This window comes from Tachysurus vachellii, chromosome 16 (genome assembly GCF_030014155.1).
Source record: "Tachysurus vachellii isolate PV-2020 chromosome 16, HZAU_Pvac_v1, whole genome shotgun sequence".
Classification (NCBI taxonomy): Eukaryota; Metazoa; Chordata; class Actinopteri; order Siluriformes; family Bagridae; genus Tachysurus; species Tachysurus vachellii.
In genome coordinates, this window is record NC_083475.1 from 3957663 (window position 1) to 3978459 (window position 20797).

The 20797-nt window shown below is 42.1% G+C and overlaps 6 non-coding genes across 6 annotated transcripts; all 6 read left to right on the top strand.

Annotated features, from left to right (window-relative positions):
- Positions 1-5551: 5551 nt before the first annotated feature.
- On the top strand, positions 5552-5623 carry trnap-agg (transfer RNA proline (anticodon AGG)). The gene has a single exon. It is a non-coding gene; the product is annotated as a tRNA-Pro (tRNA).
- Positions 5624-6594: 971 nt separating this feature from the next.
- trnap-ugg (transfer RNA proline (anticodon UGG)) lies at positions 6595-6666 on the top strand. The gene has a single exon. It is a non-coding gene; the product is annotated as a tRNA-Pro (tRNA).
- A 1833-nt stretch (positions 6667-8499) lies between these two features.
- On the top strand, positions 8500-8571 carry trnap-ugg (transfer RNA proline (anticodon UGG)). The gene has a single exon. It is a non-coding gene; the product is annotated as a tRNA-Pro (tRNA).
- Positions 8572-17489: 8918 nt separating this feature from the next.
- On the top strand, positions 17490-17561 carry trnap-agg (transfer RNA proline (anticodon AGG)). Its single transcript has one exon. It is a non-coding gene; the product is annotated as a tRNA-Pro (tRNA).
- A 979-nt stretch (positions 17562-18540) lies between these two features.
- On the top strand, positions 18541-18612 carry trnap-cgg (transfer RNA proline (anticodon CGG)). The gene has a single exon. It is a non-coding gene; the product is annotated as a tRNA-Pro (tRNA).
- A 1051-nt stretch (positions 18613-19663) lies between these two features.
- trnap-agg (transfer RNA proline (anticodon AGG)) lies at positions 19664-19735 on the top strand. The gene has a single exon. It is a non-coding gene; the product is annotated as a tRNA-Pro (tRNA).
- Positions 19736-20797: the final 1062 nt, after the last annotated feature.

The window sequence follows — 20797 nt, forward strand, 5'->3', positions numbered from 1 at the left end:
GTTTATTATACCAAATATTACAAATTTTTTCGCAAAATATATGTTAATATGTTGTAAACAAGTTAGACAAAAAAGGTGAAAAAAAGGCTATCATATATACTTAATTTTTTATTAGCAGTCAAAACAGACAAGGTCAAGTTGACTCAGCGTTCCTAATTTGTATAAGAATTCAGACGAGGTCTGCAGGAGGGTTAAGTTATGCAATATCGACCCATTCAGAGCCGATCGGCCCTATACGCAAGTTGCGTAGGGCCCCGCAAATTACGCAAGGCCCCGCCTCCCCTGCCTCATTTTACAGCGTGTGTTAATGTTTACTGTGTAGCATAGGAGAGGCTAAAAAGGAGCTCAGCACCCCTAAAATTTTTATTAATATTTTAGTCCAGCGGGTCGCCGCCGCTGTGGAGTAGCACAGGACGTGAGTGACTCGCCCATAGTCATAAGCGGAGAGAAGTAGCGCCGGTTACAATGTTCTTCCGCAAGATGCATGCAGTTCTGTTTATTAACTGCTAGAGCGTGAAACAAAATAGCAGCGCGACAAATAAACTGCGTACCTGTGTAGTGTGTACGTGTGTCTCTGTTGTTAAAGTTTATTGTTAATTTGATACTCATTTTAACAATCGGGAGTCATGTAAACATGACGTCACGTGCGTCTTTTGGAAACATGGAAGCCCTGGCGTTTGGACCAGAGTGAAAATAAACAACATATCATTGTATACCACCAGTATATCACCAGTGAATAATAGTAGTTATCTAAACCTTACAGGTGCTATGCTGAAATTTGTTAGTAGAGGAGATGCTGTCAAGTGTGAATGTGTGACAAATGGTTTACATGGCTCACGGGTCAGGTAGGAGGGCCCCTTAGCAGAATTTTGCTTAGGGCCCCAGGGAGGTCAGGATCGGCTCTGGACCCATTTTTTATAAGTTATAAACATTCATCTGAAATACCCTTTAAGTTATGCAGTAAATAGCATTTAAACAAAGTAACTGCAAGAAAAAGCTTGTGCTTTGTATTAACCATTTTTTGATTACGTAAAACTTTCCACTTATTGCTGTAAATTTAAGTTGGTTATATCAACATATGTCAAATTAAGTTATGCAATATCGACCCATTTTTTATAAGTTATAGGGTATTTCAGATGAATGTTTATAAGTTATGCAGTAAATAGCATTTAACACTAGATTTACTGACTTTTTTTATTTTCTGGTGCGGGTCCCAAGGTGTGATTCCCCCCTGTTGAGATTTTCACAGTTCTTCAGCTCGATTCTCCTCCTGCTTTTGTTGTGCAAACACACCCATCACCCATGAGGCCTGGCACATTTGCATTTGTTCACTCAGAGTAGCTCAGATCCAAAGCAGGCCAAACCTCTGTGTGTGACATGGAAACCTTCAGGAATGTCTGCCGTCTATACAAAATAGTCTGTTTTATTTATAAAAAATTGTGTGAAAAAAGAATGAAAAGTTGCTAATACAATAACAACTTGTGCAGACCTGGGGTCTATTTGACTCATCTGGAAAGTTTAATGTGTCATAACTTGGGTTTCCTTCCACATATTTGCCTGAAATTTACCAGGATTGTTCCAAATTATGAACTTTGCAAGTAAAATTCATTTTGTTTATTTTCGTTGGCAATGAACATACAGACACAAAAATGCACACATAAAATGAACACACACGCACACACACAGTCAAACACTGTTCAAAGCATTGGGCATTGCATTTCAGTTGGCCTCAAGACAGAACAAAAGCTATACATTTGTAAACATTTCACACACACACACACATGCACACGTGCAAGCACGCACACACACAGACACACACACAGACACACACACACACACACACACACACACACACACACACACACACACACACACACACAAATTGGGCATTGCATTTCATTAGGCCTCCAGAAAAAAAAGCTACACATTTGTAAATATTTCACACTTTTGATATGTCTTTGCCTAGCAGAAGGCAAAATATGAAATGATGCTACTGAAATGATGCTACACACACACACACACACACACACACACACACAGACAAATTTGCTGCGATCTCTGACATCTGGACACGCTTCAACAAATTTTAAATGTGAAAGTTCTATTTAAAATAAAACAGACTTGTGTATCCATATATTGTGAATGTGTTTCTTTTGTATAAATACGGCAGACATTTCTGAAGGTTTCCATGTCACACACAAATACTCTGTGGGTCCAGCTTGCGCAGTGAAGCACAAGCGATTTGCTACTGCACTGGGCATTCCAATGTCCTCCTCTTCCCACACAGTGCTGTCTTTTGCCGTCTGGCTCAGACAGGGCTTCCCAGTACCACGGTGCATCTTCCGTGGAGGCATGTTGGGTTCTTGTTCCATCTCAAAATTCACTTTTGGTGTTATAATTCAGTGATGGCCAATGAAAATGAAATGACATCATTTTATTCTGTATGTGTACGAACATGTCAAAAGCCATGGACCATAACTTCACTCAGCTTATGACATTTGTGTACAAACATACATTGGAGACTGAAGTGTTAGCAAGTTTTAATTTTATTCATGTCATTGTATTAGCAACTTTTCATTCTTTTTTCACACATTTTTTTATAAATAAAACAGACTATTTTGTATAGACGGCAGACATTCCTGAAGGTTTCCATGTCACACACAGAGGTTTGGCCTGCCTTGGATCTGAGCTACTCTGAGTGAACAAATGCAAATGTGCCAGGCCTCATGGGTGATGGGTGTGTTTGCACAACAAAAGCAGGAGGAGAATCGAGCTGAAGAACTGTGAAAATCTCAACAGGGGGGAATCACACCTTGGGACCTGCACCAGAAAAAAAAAAAGTCAGTAAATCTAGTCTTAAACAGTAACTGCAATCACCCCACAACATGGTGAAAACAGGAAAAAACGGTTTTCTTTTGAATCCCTGTATTGGGGGTTGTGTCAGTGATCTATCAAGGCTAAATGTTATGAAGCAGCTAAAATAAAGACTGTGGAGAGACATTAAACAATGCATATTTTATTTTTTATAAATAATGCATAATTATTTTTTTTAATAATTCACAATTTTTTTTTACGTGTACACATGGACATGAGGGTGATGCCGTTTTTTTAAAACTAAATGAATATATTACGAGTGTAGGGCAGGGGCGGTTCTAGGATTTCATCTTTAGGGGGTTTTAGCCCTCAGAGAGAATTTAAAAGAAGAGTTTTATATTATATATTATATGACAACTCTGGTAATAAGAATAGTGAAATTTCACTGCTTTTGGTTGCCGTCTTTGCGTCTTTCCGCCGATTAACGTTATAGCTAAACGCCTCCAGCTCCGACTGCGCGTGCACGCTGCGCGTACCTGTGCTTCTCCGTTCAAATAAAGCAGACAGCTGAAGACGCACTTTTGAAAGATTACAACGCACGCGCGTAAAAGCAAAGTAAAAAAAATCGCTCTTGGATCAAACTGATAAATAATTTTCTTTCCCATCGACGACATGTCCTGCATTTTAACGTATTTTTTATTGTTTATTTATGAAAGTAAAAATTATCCTTATAGTTTTAGGGTGGCTGAGATCACACACAGTGGGGCTGAAGCCACCCTAAAAAAGGTCTAGAACCGCCCCTGGTGTAGGGGCATCTGTATTCGGCCTGAACGTAATGAAACAGGCGTATTGTTTACATGTATTTGACTGCATGCAGCACTGCGCAGACAAATCAATCTATGACATCAAAGTTCCGCGAGAGCCATTCAAAAGCTTATCACTCTCGCGTTACATTGATCTCATGTGTCAATCCATCTGCGCCGCGCAATTTGCTAATCTCTCTATTGTGATATGTCTCAATGGCAAATAATCAGACAAAAATGCTAAATTAGTGCATAACTACATAAGAACAACCTCTATATTGCGATATGCTCAATGAAAATAAATCAGACTAAAAGTCATGTGTTAAACAGTGTTTATTGTTTAGAGAACATGAACTGGAGCTTATTTTTAATAAAAAAAAATACCTCAGCATCACATATTGTATTTAGATAGCATTGTATTTTATAAAATATATAAATAATGACTTAAACACGATATAGAAAACTAAAACAGATATTTATTAACTGATAACACTTTACAGATCTTACAACACACACTGAAAAAAATTATTCATTCAATTTACTAAATTTATTTAAGGTAAGTGGTCAATCAATTTATTTTAGCTACATTTAAACAAAAAAAATTATAAAAAAACATTTTTTTAACAAATTTTTTGTTTAAATGTAGCTTAATTAAATAAATTAGCTTATTATTCATATATAATAAGAATAACAATATGATACATTTATATTGCGCTCAAAATGCTTTAGATATGGAATGAGGGATTTCATTCAGGATGAGCTGTTTGCCATATCCTCTACTACACCATAATATATAAAAAACAAAACACTAATTACACCAAATAACACTCTTTATTCAGATTTAAAAGCGATTTGGAAATACAAAACAAACTATTTGCTGCAATACTGATAAATTATCGCTAATAACCCCATCAACAATGATGTTTACCATCAACAAACCAACAGAAGCATTTTTTCCGTAACACACCGAACGTCACCTGAGGAAATCTAAAGTTGCATCGAGCGGTACCACAAAGCCAGCTGTGACAGCGGAGATAGTCGCAGATGTGACTGTTTATGTAACCGGCAAAAGAAAATAACACATATTGTCGACTCGTCAGCCTACATGAAACACGACTGCCCTCTACAGGTTTTGTATTTCCTGCGCTGAACAATTTGACCCCCCTTCGTAAGAGTCGCGCAAAGTACCGTGAGTCTTCGCGGCATTCCTATCTCTGAGGCGCGATTTTTAAAAGGCCACGTCTGTAGATTAATTGGCTGCTTAATCTGATATCTTTGTTAACTACAACTAATGTAACAGCAAAAATATATGCCAAAAATGCTTCACCAAATAAGTAGAAACTGCAGCAGGCAGGTCAGCAAAGGTTCAACAGAGCTAGAAACAGGAGTACACTGATTCCAGTCTGTTTATCACAGAGGCAGTGTTTCTGCAAATGCATGTTGTGGGGAAACAAAATATTTGCAACCCTCATCCATTAGAAAAACACAGAGTATCTTGCAGATAGATAAAGAGTCCAAAGGAAACTCAGAGTTTCTGCCACTTAATACGGGCTTGATTTGTGTTCTATGCACAAGTTCGTAAGAACTTGGTCATGTCTCCTTTCCAACAGATTGGAGTCATTGAAATTATTGCAAAAATAAGTGATCTGAAAGGTTTAGCGTAAACCCAGAGAACAGGACAGAAATGTTTGCAGGATTTGTGAAATTCACAACATGCACACCAGAGTCCAAAGTAGACTCAGAGTTTCTGCCACTTAATGTGGGCTTGATTTGTGTTCTATGCGCAAGTCCTTAAGAACTTGGTCATGTCTCCTTTCCAAGAGATTGGAGTTAATGAAATTGCTACAAAAGTAGTGATCTGAAAGGTTTAGCATGAAAACAGATGCTAAACCATGCACACCAAACATGCACACCAAGTCAAGGTGATGCACTTTGGCTCGTTGGTCTAGGGGTATGATTCTCGCTGAGGGTGCGAGAGGTCCCGGGTTCAAATCCCGGATGAGCCCTGGCTTTGCGTGGAATAGACTACCCCCTGGGTGGAACTGATTCAGAGGAACCTTGCAGTGAGCTGGGTTTTGCTCCTCATGACAACGAACATTAATGACTTATGTAGCTCAAAGGCACATGCACACCAAGATAACACACATTTATACCTATGTGCAATCCAGAGAGAACACGAAAAACTGCAGGTTTGTAGGTTCTCTCATTGGCACCACAAATAACCCGTGGTAAGAATCAAGACAGGTATACTGAAGCAAGGCTCTACTTACCTAATTAAATGCAGTAGCAGATAAGTTTGTGTACTACCTCGTGCAAACTTTAAGAAAAAATAGGCGATTTAGAACGTATCTGACTGACTGCTATGAGGTTACAGACGTAATTGGTGAATTCCACTCCACACAACTTCATGTGACAGCTAAACAGCAAAGTTAGACCTTCAGCAAGTCAAACAGAAGAGACATGCTTTTACTTGGAAAAAAGGCTGCAGTGAAATATCTTATTGCATGCCGCTATGACGTCCGCATCCTAAAAACTAGCCGCACAAAAATATGGCAAAAATGATTCACTATAAAACTAGACAATGCAGCATGCAGGTATGCAATGGTTCAAAAGTGATAAAAACAGGAGCACACTGATGCCGGTCTGTTTGTCACAGAATGCACATTGCAGGGGAATAAAAATCATTAGGAACCCTGATCCAGCAGAAAAACACAGAGTATCTTGCAAATAGATGAGTATGATGTATACTCAGAGTTCTTGAAATTTCATTCTGGCTTCAATTTTGTTCTTTGTGCACGTCAGCAAGGACGTTTCCTGGTGATGTTTCCTTTCCTACAGATTAAAGGTAACAAAATTATTGCAATAGTAGTGCACTGAACAGTTTAACGTTAACCCACAGAACAGGACTGACATATGGTTTCAGGATCCAGTTAGCTTCCATACAGTATGTGCACAACATAAACCTGAGCACTGTTCCGGCTCGTTGGTCTAGGGGTATGATTCTCGCTTTGGGTGCGAGAGGTCCCGGGTTCAAATCCCGGACGAGCCCTTCCCCTTACTCTTGAAAGACCGTTCGATTAGGTAACGGGCTCTTGCTTCTCACGTCAGCCAAGTTTCTTGCTGTATAATGCTCGAGGTCAAGAGCTTCTTACTCGGTTCTCGATTGGCCACTTGTATCTCGAGGGGTCCGAAGAGGTTCAGAATTCTAATGAATTTTAGTGCCCTAACCTTTGGTCGTTGGATTGTAGTCTATTGCAGGACACCACGCTAACACTCATTCACACCTAGGGACAATCCAGTCAAATCAGCTAGTGACATGTTTTAGGGACATGTAGAAGATGTGCAAAACTACACACAGGAAATAACGTGCATGAAATCAAAGCAGGGACACCAAAGCTATGTGAAGGATATTCTTATCTCATAGATTAATTGGCTGCTTAATCTGATATCTTTGTTAACTACAACTAATGTAACAGCAAAAATATATGCCAAAAATGCTTCGCCAAATAAGTAGAAACTGCAGCAGGCAGGTCAGCAAAGGTTCAACAGAGCTAGAAACAGGAGTACACTGATTCCAGTCTGTTTATCACAGAGGCAGTGTTTCTGCAAATGCATGTTGTGGGGAAACAAAATATTTGCAACCCTCATCCATTAGAAAAACACAGAGTATCTTGCAGATAGATAAAGTGTCCAAAGTAAACTCAGAGTTTCTGCCACTTAATACGGGCTTGATTTGTGTTCTATGCACAAGTTCGTAAGAACTTGGTCATGTCTCCTTTCCAACAGATTGGAGTCATTGAAATTATTGCAAAAATAAGTGATCTGAAAGGTTTAGCGTAAACCCAGAGAACAGGAGAGAAATGTTTGCAGGATTTGTGAAATTCACAACATGCACACCAGCCCTGGCTTTACGTGGAATAGACTACCCTCTGGGTGGAACTGATTCAGAGGAACCTTGCAGTGAGCTGGGTTTTGCTCCTCATGACAACGAACATTAATGACTTATGTAGCTCAAAGGCACATGCACACCAAGATAACACACATTTATACCTATGTGCAATCCAGAGAGAACACGAAAAACTGCAGGTTTGTAGGTTCTCTCATTGGCACCACAAATAACCCGTGGTAAGAATCAAGACAGGTATACTGAAGCAAGGCTCTACTTACCTAATTAAATAATTAAATGCAGTAGCAGATAAGTTTGTGTACTACCTCGTGCAAACTTTAAGAAAAAATAGGCGATTTAGAACGTATCTGACTGACTGCTATGAGGTTACAGACGTAATTGGTGAATTCCACTCCACACAACTTCATGTGACAGCTAAACAGCAAAGTTAGACCTTCAGCAAGTCAAACAGAAGAGACATGCTTTTACTTGGAAAAAAGGCTGCAGTGAAATATCTTATTGAATGCCGCTATGACGTCCGCATCCTAAGAACTAGCCGCACAAAAATATAGCAAAAATGATTCACTATAAAACTAGACAATGCAGCATGCAGGTATGCAATGGTTCAAAAGTGATAAAAACAGTAGCACACTGATGCCGGTCTGTTTGTCACAGAATGCACATTGCAGGGGAATAAAAATCATTAGGAACCCTGATCCAGCAGAAAAACACAGAGTATCTTGCAAATAGATGAGTATGATGTATACTCAGAGGTCTTGAAATTTCATTCTGGCTTCAATTTTGTTCTTTGTGCACGTCAGCAGGGACGTTTCCTGGTGATGTTTCCTTTCCTACAGATTAAAGGTAACAAAATTATTGCAATAGTAGTGCACTGAACAGTTTAACGTTAACCCACAGAACAGGACTGACATATGGTTTCAGGATCCAGTTAACTTCCATACAGTATGTGCACAACATAAACCTGAGCACTGTTCCGGCTCGTTGGTCTAGGGGTATGATTCTCGCTTTGGGTGCGAGAGGTCCCGGGTTCAAATCCCGGACGAGCCCTTCCCCTTACTCTTGAAAGACCGTTCGATTCAGTAACGGGCTCTTGCTTCTCACGTCAGCCAAGTTTCTTGCTGTATAATGCTCGAGGTCAAGAGCTTCTTACTCGGTTCTCGATTGGCCTTTCCAACAGATTGGAGTCATTGAAATTATTGCAAAAATAAGTGATCTGAAAGGTTTAGCGTAAACCCAGAGAACAGGAGAGAAATGTTTGCAGGATTTGTGAAATTCACAACATGCACACCAGCCCTGGCTTTACGTGGAATAGACTACCCCCTGGGTGGAACTGATTCAGAGGAACCTTGCAGTGTGCTGGGTTTTGCTCCTCATGACAACGAACATTAATGACTTATGTAGCTCAAAGGCACATGCACACCAAGATAACACACATTTATACTTATGTGCAATCCAGAGAGAACACGAAAAACTGCAGGTTTGTAGGTTCTCTCATTGGCAGCACAAATAACCCGTGGTAAGAATCAAGACAGGTATACTGAAGCAAGGCTCTACTTACCTAACTTCATGTGACAGCTAAACAGCAAAGTTAGACCTTCAGCAAGTCAAACAGAAGAGACATGCTTTTACTTGGAAAAAAGGCTGCAGTGAAATATCTTATTGCATGCCGCTATGACGTCCGCATCCTAAGAACTAGCCGCACAAAAATATAGCAAAAATGAGTCACTATAAAACTAGACAATGCAGCATGCAGGTATGCTGTTACGATCCCTGGTGGGTGTTCAGGGGTATGGTGGGACGCAACAACATGAAGTGATTTGGATGTATTTTCCGTTGGTGTGTATGTTTCAGGCAACAACCAGGACAACAATAGCGGGCAAAACCTTTGTGTATTAACATACAAGTGCAAGTGGCAGATGACAGACCAGCGAATATTCACAATATGTACAAACACTAGTAACAAAAAAACCAAAGGGGGAAAGGGACACGAGCTGTGCCAAAACAAAGAAATTAGCAAAACAAAACCACTCTACCTAGAAATTAACCCTCTAACCTGTACTACAAAGGAAAAGTACTGAGACTAAGATTCAGCGTCGAACGACGCCCTAACTACCCTACACTACCTATCCAAACCGAACGTACAGAGGGTGGCACACGCTCCTAACCTAAGGTGTCTAAACAAGAATGAGCACCTACGTGTTGCACCATGTATGTCACGTGACGTGCTTACCTGCCCACTTTCCCCAAGACACACAATGTCACACACAAAGTGAATGAACAGTAACATACATGCGCAGAAACAAGTGACTAACGAACGGGGTTACAGGAACAGTATGACATACACCGGGAAAACAACGCAACTAACAAAACGGCACACGTTATTGAAATACGGTCAGGTTCAACCGGAACACCAAATGAACTTCCCATGACCGACTGGTGGCGGTTTAAATAGACAGGCACATACGTTGATAGGTGAACCGAGCAGTGACGTCACATAGGGTAATCCAAAGTGACAGGAAAGGTGTCCAATGACGGAAATCTGAGAAGTCAGATAGTGGGACAAAGAGAGAGCGGGAAGGAACAGCAAAAAAAAAGCAGAACCGACAAACACAGCACGTAACACCCCTCCCCTTAAGAACAAACAACTAACTTACAACTAACCCTAACTCAACTGATTAACACTATAACACAGACTTAACTGGTTAGCATTACTACATCCTGGAGAGTGCATCGGCTACTATATTCTCTTTCCCCGACTTGTGCTTAATTTCTAAGTTGTAGTTTTGAATGATTAGTGACCAGCGCATTAACCTCTGATTCTGATTATACATGCGTGACAGAAAGACCAATGGGTTATGATCCGTGAACACAGTGACAGGTAGAGGTGATGAACCAACGTAAACTTCAAAATTTTGTAACGCAAGCAATAATGCTAAGGCTTCCTTTTCTATGGTGGAGTAGTTAGTTTGATGTTTGTTGAACTTTCGGGAGAAATAGCACACAGGATGCTCAATGCCGTGCACATCCTCCTGGAGGAGAACGGCACCTATACCAACAGCACTTGCATCAACCTCTAACTGGAAAGGTAAAGCAAAATTGGGGGCAGCAAGAACAGGTGCATTACATAATAAACACTTAACCGTTTCAAATGCACTTTGACATTCCTTTGACCAGACAAAGGATTGTGACGGGCTTAACAAATTAGTCAGCGGATAAGCTACAGTGGAAAAGTTTTTACAGAAGCTACGGTAATAACCCGCCATACCCAGGAATCTACGCAGTTCACGCCGTGTGGTCGCCGTGGGCTATGGCTATGACCTTCGCTTCCACCGGCCGTACCTGACCATGCCCCACCTCCTTACCGAGGTACGTCACAGTCGCCTGTCCAAACTCACACATGGCCAAGTTTAGCGTTAATGAGGCTTTGGCTAGATGCTCAAACACAATTTTTAAAAGAGACATGTGTTCCGACCACTCTGATGAGTAAATCACCAAATCATCCAAGTATGCATTGCAATTCGGAACATCTGCCAACACTAAATTAACAAGCCTCTGAAAAGTTGCAGGTGCGTTCCGAAGACCGAAAGCCATTATTCGGTATTGTAGAAAGTTATCAGGGGTTACGAAAGCGGCGATATCAGATGCACGAGGGGTAAGGGGAACCTGCCAGTATCCCTTTAATAAATCTAGTTTACTCACAAAGTTAGCAGACCCTAAATTGTCGATACAGTCCTCCATGCGAGGCAATGGATAACAATCCGGCACTGTAACAGCATTGACCTTCCGGTAATCAGTGCAAAACCTAAATGTTCCATCAGGCTTAGGTACTAGTAGGCATGGGGAACTCCAAGCACTACACCTCGGCTTAGCAAGACCATTTCTCAGCAAGTACTCCACTTCGTTCTTCATGACGGACCTCTTTGTTACATTAATTCGGTACGGGTGTTGTTTAATGGGAGTTGCGTTTCCAACATTGATGTCATGCTGTAAAACTGTCGTTTGGGTTGGAATGTCCCCAAAGAGAGATGGAAAAGACCGAATTAAGTCTACAAGGTCCTGTCTCTGTACTTCGGGTAGATGCAAGAGATGTGACGGCAAATTTTTCAATATTACCGAATTATACAAACGTGCGCATTGCTGAGGGGCGCTGCGCAGCACAATACCGTCTTCATCAGTCCCATCCACCAGCGCGGAGGATTCTGTAGAAGAGACCACAGCTACTGGAGACACAACAAGCTCTGCCGCCTTTTCTGTAGTCGAGTCTGGGGTATTTCTTTCGTGATATTCCTTTAACATGTTCACATGACACAAACGAGACTGGCGTTTTCGGTCAGGAGTACGTATGATATAATTGGTTTCACTAATTTTCTCCACTACCTCATAAGGGCCAGCAAATCGTGCCGTCAAAGCCGAACCAGGGATAGGTAATAAAACCAGAACTGTGTCACCAGGTTTAAATGAACGAAGCCTAGCTCTCTCATCAAAGAGTCTTTTCATCCCTTTTTGCGCATCAGCGAGAGATGTCTTAGCAAGAGCACAGGCTGTATGCAGTCGTTCTCTGAATTTGCAAACATAGTCCAAGATGTTAGTTTTATGACTTGTCTCACTGGCCATTAACTTTTCCTTTAGGATCTTTAACGGCCCCCTAACCATATGGCCAAACACGAGCTCCGCTGGGCTGAAACCGAGACTTTCCTGTACCGACTCACGAACGGCAAACAAAAGTAACGAAACTCCCTCGTCCCAATCTTTCTCTGAATCGAAACAATACTTTCTCAGCATAGACTTGAGAGTTTGGTGGAATCGTTCCAGCACGCCCTGGCTTTCGGGATGGTACGCGCTAGAAACGTTGTGAGAAATGGAAAGCGATTTCAACACCTGGGAAAACAACCTGGACATAAAGTTAGTACCTCGATCGGTTTGTATGATTTTTGGTAGGCCAAATGTAGAAAAGAATTTTATTAACGCTCTAACTACGACAGGCGCAGTTATTTTGCGCAGTGGAACTGCCTCAGGGAAACGGGTGGAAACGCACATCATGGTCAGTAAAAATTGATTCCCCGACTTCGTTTTGGGCAACGGGCCCACACAGTCAACAATAACATGTTCGAAGGGCTCCCCGATAGCCGGAATGGGCGAGAGGGGAGCAGGTGGAATCACCTGATTTGGTTGTCCCACATACTGGCACGTATGACAGCAACGACAAAAATACGCCACATCCTTTTTCAATCCTGGCCAAAAGAAATGTCGGAGTATCCTGTTATAGGTTTTAGTAATACCTAAATGTCCAGACCACTCGTGTTCATGGGCTAAACTCAACACATACTGTCGATAAGGAGTAGGAACCACGATCTGATATACAACATCCCACTCTCTATCTAAGCCTGTCGTCGGCCACCATTTACGTATCAACAGGTAATTCTCAACAACATACTCCGTATTTCGTTCTTTAATGGAAGGCTTTCCTAAAGAGTTGGCAGCAGCAAAACACTTAGCGAGCGTTTCATCCTCTGTCTGTAAAGCAATTATTCGTTCTCGGGACACCGGCAATTTTAAAACCTCAGCTGGAATATATGAGCCAAGTGACCTTACTCTCTCCCGCTTCTTGCCATCATCAACTGTCAAATGCACCTCCGGTACGAAAATTGGGGCAAGGAATGAATTAGCCAGGTTCACCTCCTCGCCCCCTTTCCGCATCTGAGCGTGCGTTACCACGCAAGCCGGAAACACCTCTGGGTATATGTCAGACAGTTCATCGTTTCCACAAAGCACCTCGGGGTTATCCAAAACCTCTAGCACCGGCATTACTTTACCCCCTGCCAGGTCATTACCTAAGATAAAGGTGACGCCTTTAACGGGAAGTGAATGCCGTACACCGACCCTCACAAATCCATTAACGAGTTCACTTTCAATATGTACCCGGTGTAATGGTACATTAATTGTTTCCATTTCTAATCCCTGTACTAGCACACTGGAACCGCAAAACGTCTCACCAGATAACGGCAGCATGTCCGCAACAACAAACGACTGTGCAGCACCCGTATCCCTAAGCATCTGGATTGGTTTTTGATCCTCAAGTTTGCCAGTTAAGGAAATTAACCCTTTCAGCAAGAACGGTTTATAACTAGGATCAGGAGCTTCACACACAGCTTCCGACTTACATGAATCCACTACAGTGTTCACAAAACCCACACCTTTTGGCTGCTGTTTGCGTTTCAGCGCAATACAGTCGGCGAGTACATGTCCCTGTTTATGACAATAAAAGCATTCTCTTACGTCTTTAGGACGCGGAAAATTAATTTTTGGAGTTAGGGACTGTGAATGGGCAGACGAGGTCTTTTCGAATCGTGCCGATGAAAAGACATGTTTGTGAGTTAGCACAAACTCATCCGCCAACACTGCGGCTTGAGAGAGGGAGGTTTCCTTCTGTTCATTTAGATAAACCACCACTCGCTCGGGCAGGCAATTTTTGAATTCCTCCAATAACATTAATTCCCGCAGTGAATGGAAATCACTAACTTTGCTAGCGACACACCACTTGTCAAAAAGAGTTCCCTTCTCTCTAGCGAACTCCACAAAAGTCACATTTGACATTTTCCGATAATTCCTAAATTTTTGTCTATATGCTTCAGGCACTAGCTCATACGCGCGCAAAATAGCAGCTTTCACGGTGTCATACTGTAAACTGTCTTCTAAGGACAGTGTAGAGCAGACTTCCTGAGCTTTTCCCATTAAACGACACTGTGCCAACAACGACCAAACATCTTTTGGCCAATGGAGAGAAAGCGCAATGCGCTCAAACGCATTGAAATAAGAGTCCACCTCTGTCTCCCTGAACTGAGGCACCAAAGCAATATGTTTGCTTACGTCAAAGGTAGCCGAGGACGATGCGAACACCGGGAAAACACATGGATCTGGTGCGGGAGTCTGCTGCACAGCTGAGCTGGCGGCAATCTTCACCGCCTCCAGCTCAAGCTGCCGCAACCTTATCTGCTTATCAGCCTCTATCTCCAGTCGGCGTATTTCTAATCGCATATTAAACTCAGCCTCACGCACTTGGGTTTTTTCTTGGGCTTCTAGTTGTAACCGGGCCAGGCGGACCTTCAGTCGCGCATCCCCTCTAGACCCAGATGAGACGGGAGAGAACGGGTCAAAGAGTGGTAGTCTGGCTTTGGCGTCGGACTCCTCCTCGGCCTCAGCTGCAGGCTGCTCCTCTTCGAGGGTCTGCTCATCCCCAGAAATAGGATGTGCACCAGCCCCAAGAGAACACGTCTCCCCATCGGCCTCCTTAGCAACAACCTCCCCGGTTAGGAGTAAAACGTTTAACTCATCCAAACCCTGCAATACGGCATGCTTGATGTCATCCTTCTGAGCTTGCCGGACAACAGAGATCTTATAATGGGCAGCAATTGCAAACAGATCATCCTTTCTGCACTAGCTGGTCTAGGGTGGGACCGTTAATAAAGGCCTGCAGGTCAAACAAAGCCATGTCGCCCTTGTTAATCTCCCCCCCCCCCCCCCCACACACACACACACACAATAAGGATATTAAATACGGGAAAAACGATCCCGGACGAGCCCCCAAATGTGTTACGATCCCTGGTGGGTGTTCAGGGGTATGGTGGGACGCAACAACATGAAGTGATTTGGATGTATTTTCCGTTGGTGTGTATGTTTCAGGCAACAACCAGGACAACAATAGCGGGCAAACCTTTGTGTATTAACATACAAGTGCAAGTGACAGATGACAGACCAGCGAATATTCACAATATGTACAAACACTAGTAACAAAAAAACCAAAGGGGGAAAGGGACACGAGCTGTGCCAAAACAAAGAAATTAGCAAAACAAAACCACTCTACCTAGAAATTAACCCTCTAACCTGTACTACAAAGGAAAAGTACTGAGACTAAGATTCAGCGTCGAACGACGCCCTAACTACCCTACACTACCTATCCAAACCGAACGTACAGAGGGTGGCACACGCTCCTAACCTAAGGTGTCTAAACAAGAATGAGCACCTACGTGTTGCACCATGTATGTCACGTGACGTGCTTACCTGCCCACTTTCCCCAAGACACACAATGTCACACACAAAGCGAATGAACAGTAACATACATGCGCAGAAACAAGTGACTAACGAACGGGGTTACAGGAACTGTATGACATACACCGGGAAAACAACGCAACTAACAAAACGGCACACGTTATTGAAATACGGTCAGGTTCAACCGGAACACCAAATGAACTTCCCATGACCGACTGGTGGCGGTTTAAATAGACAGGCACATACGTTGATAGGTGAACCGAGCAGTGACGTCACATAGGGTAATCCGAAGTGACAGGAAAGGTGTCCAATGACGGAAATCTGAGAAGTCAGATAGAGGGACAAAGAGAGAGCGGGAAGGAACAGCAAAAAAAAAGCAGAACCGACAAACACAGCACGTAACATATGCAATGGTTCAAAAGTGATAAAAACAGGAGCACACTGATGCCGGTCTGTTTGTCACAGAATGCACATTGCAGGGGAATATAAATCATTAGGAACCCTGATCCAGCAGAAAAACACAGAGTATCTTGCAAATAGATGAGTATGATGTATACTCAGAGTTCTTGAAATTTCATTCTGGCTTCAATTTTGTTCTTTGTGCACGTCAGCAAGGACGTTTCCTGGTGATGTTTCCTTTCCTACAGATTAAAGGTAACAAAATTATTGCAATAGTAGTGCACTGAACAGTTTAACGTTAACCCACAGAACAGGACTGACATATGGTTTCAGGATGTAGTTAGCTTCCATACAGTATGTGCACAACATAAACCTGAGCACTGTTCCGGCTCGTTGGTCTAGGGGTAGGATTATCGCTTTGGGTGCGAGAGGTCCTTGCTTCAAATCCCGGAAGAGCCCTTCCACTTACTCTTGAAAGACCGTTCGATTAGGTAACGGGCTCTTGCTTCTCACATCAGCCAAGTTTCTTGCTGTATAATGCTCGAGGTCAAGAGCTTCTTACTCGGTTCTCGATTGGCCACTTGTATCTCGAGGGGTCCGAAGAGGTTCAGAATTCTAATGAATTTTAGAGCCCTAACCTTTGGTCGTTGGATTGTAGTCTATTGCAGGACACCACGCTAACACTCATTCACACCTAGGGACAATCCAGTCAAATCAGCTAGTGACATGTCTTAGGGACATGTAGAAGATGTGCAAAACTACACACAGGAAATAACGTGCATGAAATCAAAGCAGGGACACCAAAGCTATGTGAAGGATATTCTTATCTCATAGATTAATTGGCTGCTTAATCTGATATCTTTGTTAACTACAACTAATGTAACAGCAAAAATATATGCCAAAAATGATTCACCAAATAAGTAGAAACTGCAGCAGGCAGGTCAGCAAAGGTTCAACAGAGATAGAAACAGGAGTACACTGATTCCAGTCTGTTTATCACAGAGGCAGTGTTTCTGCAAATGCATGTTGTGGGGAAACAAAATATTTGCAACCCTCATCCATTAGAAAAACACAGAGTATCTTGCAGATAGATAAAGAGTCCAAAGTAAACTCAGAGTTTCTGCCACTTAATACGGGCTTGATTTGTGTTCTATGCACAAGTTCGTAAGAACTTGGTCATGTCTCCTTTCCAACAGATTGGAGTTATTGAAATTATTGCAAAAATAAGTGATCTGAAAGGTTTAGCGTAAACCCAGAGAACAGGACAGAAATGTTTGCAGGATTTGTGAAATTCACAACATGCACACCAGAGTCCAAAGTAAACTCAGAGTTTCTGCCACTTAATGTGGGCTTGATTTGTGTTCTATGCGCAAGTCCTTAAGAACTTGGTCATGTCTCCTTTCCAAGAGATTGGAGTTAATGAAATTGCTACAAAAGTAGTGATCTGAAAGGTTTAGCATGAAAACAGATGCTAAACCATGCACACCAAACATGCACACCAAGTCAAGGTGGTGCACTTTGGCTCGTTAGTCTAGGGGTATGATTCTCGCTTAGGGTGTGAGAGGGTCTGGGTTCAAATCCCGGACGAGCCCTGGCTTTACATGGAATAGACTACCTCCTGGGTGGAACTGATTCAGTGGAACCTTGCAGTGAGCTGGGTTTTGCTCCTCATGACAACGAACATTAATGACTTATATAGCTCAAAGGCACATGCACACCAAGATAACACACATTTATACCTATGTGCAATCCAGAGAGAACACGAAAAACTGCAGGTTTGTAGGTTCTCTCATTGGCACCACAAATAACCCGTGGTAAGAATCAAGACAGGTATACTGAAGCAAGGCTCTACTTACCTAATTAAATAATTAAATGCAGTAGCAGATAAGTTTGTGTACTACCTCGTGCAAACTTTAAGAAAAAATAGGCGATTTAGAACGTATCTGACTGACTGCTATGAGGTTACAGACGTAATTGGTGAATTCCACTCCACACAACTTCATGTGACAGCTAAACAGCAAAGTTAGACCTTCAGCAAGTCAAACAGAAGAGACATGCTTTTACTTGGAAAAAAGGCTGCAGTGAAATATCTTATTGCATGCCGCTATGACGTCCGCATCCTAAGAACTAGCCGCACAAAAATATAGCAAAAATGATTCACTATAAAACTAGACAATGCAGCATGCAGGTATGCAATGGTTCAAAAGTGATAAAAACAGGAGCACACTGATGCCGGTCTGTTTGTCACAGAATGCACATTGCAGGGGAATAAAAATCATTAGGAACCCTGATCCAGCAGAAAAACACAGAGTATCTTGCAAATAGATGAGTATGATGTATACTCAGAGTTCTTGAAATTTCATTCTGGCTTCAATTTTGTTCTTTGTGCACGTCAGCAAGGACGTTTCCTGGTGATGTTTCCTTTCCTACAGATTAAAGGTAACAAAATTATTGCAATAGTAGTGCACTGAACAGTTTAACGTTAACCCACAGAACAGGACTGACATATGGTTTCAGGATCCAGTTAGCTTCCATACAGTATGTGCACAACATAAACCTGAGCACTGTTCCGGCTCGTTGGTCTAGGGGTATGATTCTCGCTTCGGGGGCGAGAGGTCCCGGGTTCAAATCCCGGACGAGCCCTTCCCCTTACTTTTGAAAGACCGTTCGATTAGTTAACGGGCTCTTGCTTCTCACGTCAGCCAAGTTTCTTGCTGTATAATGCTCGAGGTCAAGAGCTTCTTACTCGGTTCTCGATTGGCCACTTGTATCTCGAGGGGTCCGAAGAGGTTCAGAATTCTAATGAATTTTAGTGCCCTAACCTTTGGTCGTTGGATTGTAGTCTATTGCAGGACACCACGCTAACACTCATTCACACCTAGGGACAATCCAGTCAAATCAGCTAGTGACGTGTTTTAGGGACATGTTGTAGAAGATGTGCAAAACTACACACAGGAAATAACGTGCATGAAATCAAAGCAGGGACACCAAAGCTATGTGAAGGATATTCTTATCTCATAGATTAATTGGCTGCTTAATCTGATATCTTTGTTAACTACAACTAATGTAACAGCAAAAATATATGCCAAAAATGATTCACCAAATAAGTAGAAACTGCAGCAGGCAGGTCAGCAAAGGTTCAACAGAGATAGAAACAGGAGTACACTGATTCCAGTCTGTTTATCACAGAGGCAGTGTTTCTGCAAATGCATGTTGTGGGGAAACAAAATATTTGCAACCCTCATCCATTAGAAAAACACAGAGTATCTTGCAGATAGATAAAGAGTCCAAAGTAAACTCAGAGTTTCTGCCACTTAATACGGGCTTGATTTGTGTTCTATGCACAAGTTCGTAAGAACTTGGTCATGTCTCCTTTCCAACAGATTGGAGTTATTGAAATTATTGCAAAAATAAGTGATCCGTAAACCCAGAGAACAGGACAGAAATGTTTGCAGGATTTGTGAAATTCACAACATGCACACCAGAGTCCAAAGTAAACTCAGAGTTTCTGCCACTTAATGTGGGCTTGATTTGTGTTCTATGCACAAGTCCTTAAGAACTTGGTCATGTCTCCTTTCCAAGAGATTGGAGTTAATGAAATTGCTACAAAAGTAGTGATCTGAAAGGTTTAGCATGAAAACAGATGCTAAACCATGCACACCAAACATGCACACCAAGTCAAATGGTGCATTTTGGCTCGTTGGTCTAAGGGTATGATTCTCGCTTAGGGTGCGAGAGGTCCTGGGTTCAAATCCCGGACGAGCCCTGGCTTTATGTCGAATAGACTACCCCCTGGGTGGCACTGATTCACTTTGCAGTGAGCTGGGTTTTGCTCCTCATGACAACGAACATTAATGACTTATGTAGCTCAAAGGCACATGCACACCAAGATAACACACATTTATACCTATGTGCAATCCAGAGAGAACACGAAAAACTGCAGGTTTGTAGGTTCTCTCATTGGCACCACAAATAACCCGTGGTAAGAATCAAGACAGGTATACTGAAGCAAGGCTCTATTTCCCTAATTAAATAATTAAATGCAGTAGCAGATATGTTTGTGTACTACCTCGTGCAAACTTTAAGAAAAAATAGGCGATTTAGAACGTATCTGACTGACTGCTATGAGGTTACAGACGTAATTGGTGAATTCCACTCCACACAACTTCATGTGACAGTTAACAGCAAAGTTAGACCTTCAGCAAGTCAAACAGAATAGACATGCTTTTACTTGGAAAAAAGGCTGCAGTGAAATCTCTTATTGCATGCCGCTATGACGTCCGCATCCTAAGAACTAGCCGCACAAAAATATAGCAAAAATGATTCACTATAAAACTAGACAATGCAGCATGCAGGTATGCAATGGTTCAAAAGTGATAAAAACAGGAGCACACTGATGCCGGTCTGTTTGTCACAGAATGCACATTGCAGGGGAATAAAAATCATTAGGAACCCTGATCCAGCAGAAAAACACAGAGTATCTTGCAAATAGATGAGTATGATGTATACTCAGAGTTCTTGAAATTTCATTCTGGCTTCAATTTTGTTCTTTGTGCACGTCAGCAAGGATGTTTCCTGGTGATGTTTCCTTTCCTACAGATTAAAGGTAACAAAATTATTGCAATAGTAGTGCACTGAACAGTTTAACGTTAACCCACAGAACAGGACTGACATATGGTTTCAGGATCCAGTTAACCTCCATACAGTATGTGCACAACATAAACCTGAGCACTGTTCCGGATCGTTGGTCTAGGGGTATGATTCTCACTTTGGGTGCACGAGATCCCGGGTTCAAATCCCGGATGAGCCCTTCCCCTTACTCTTGAAA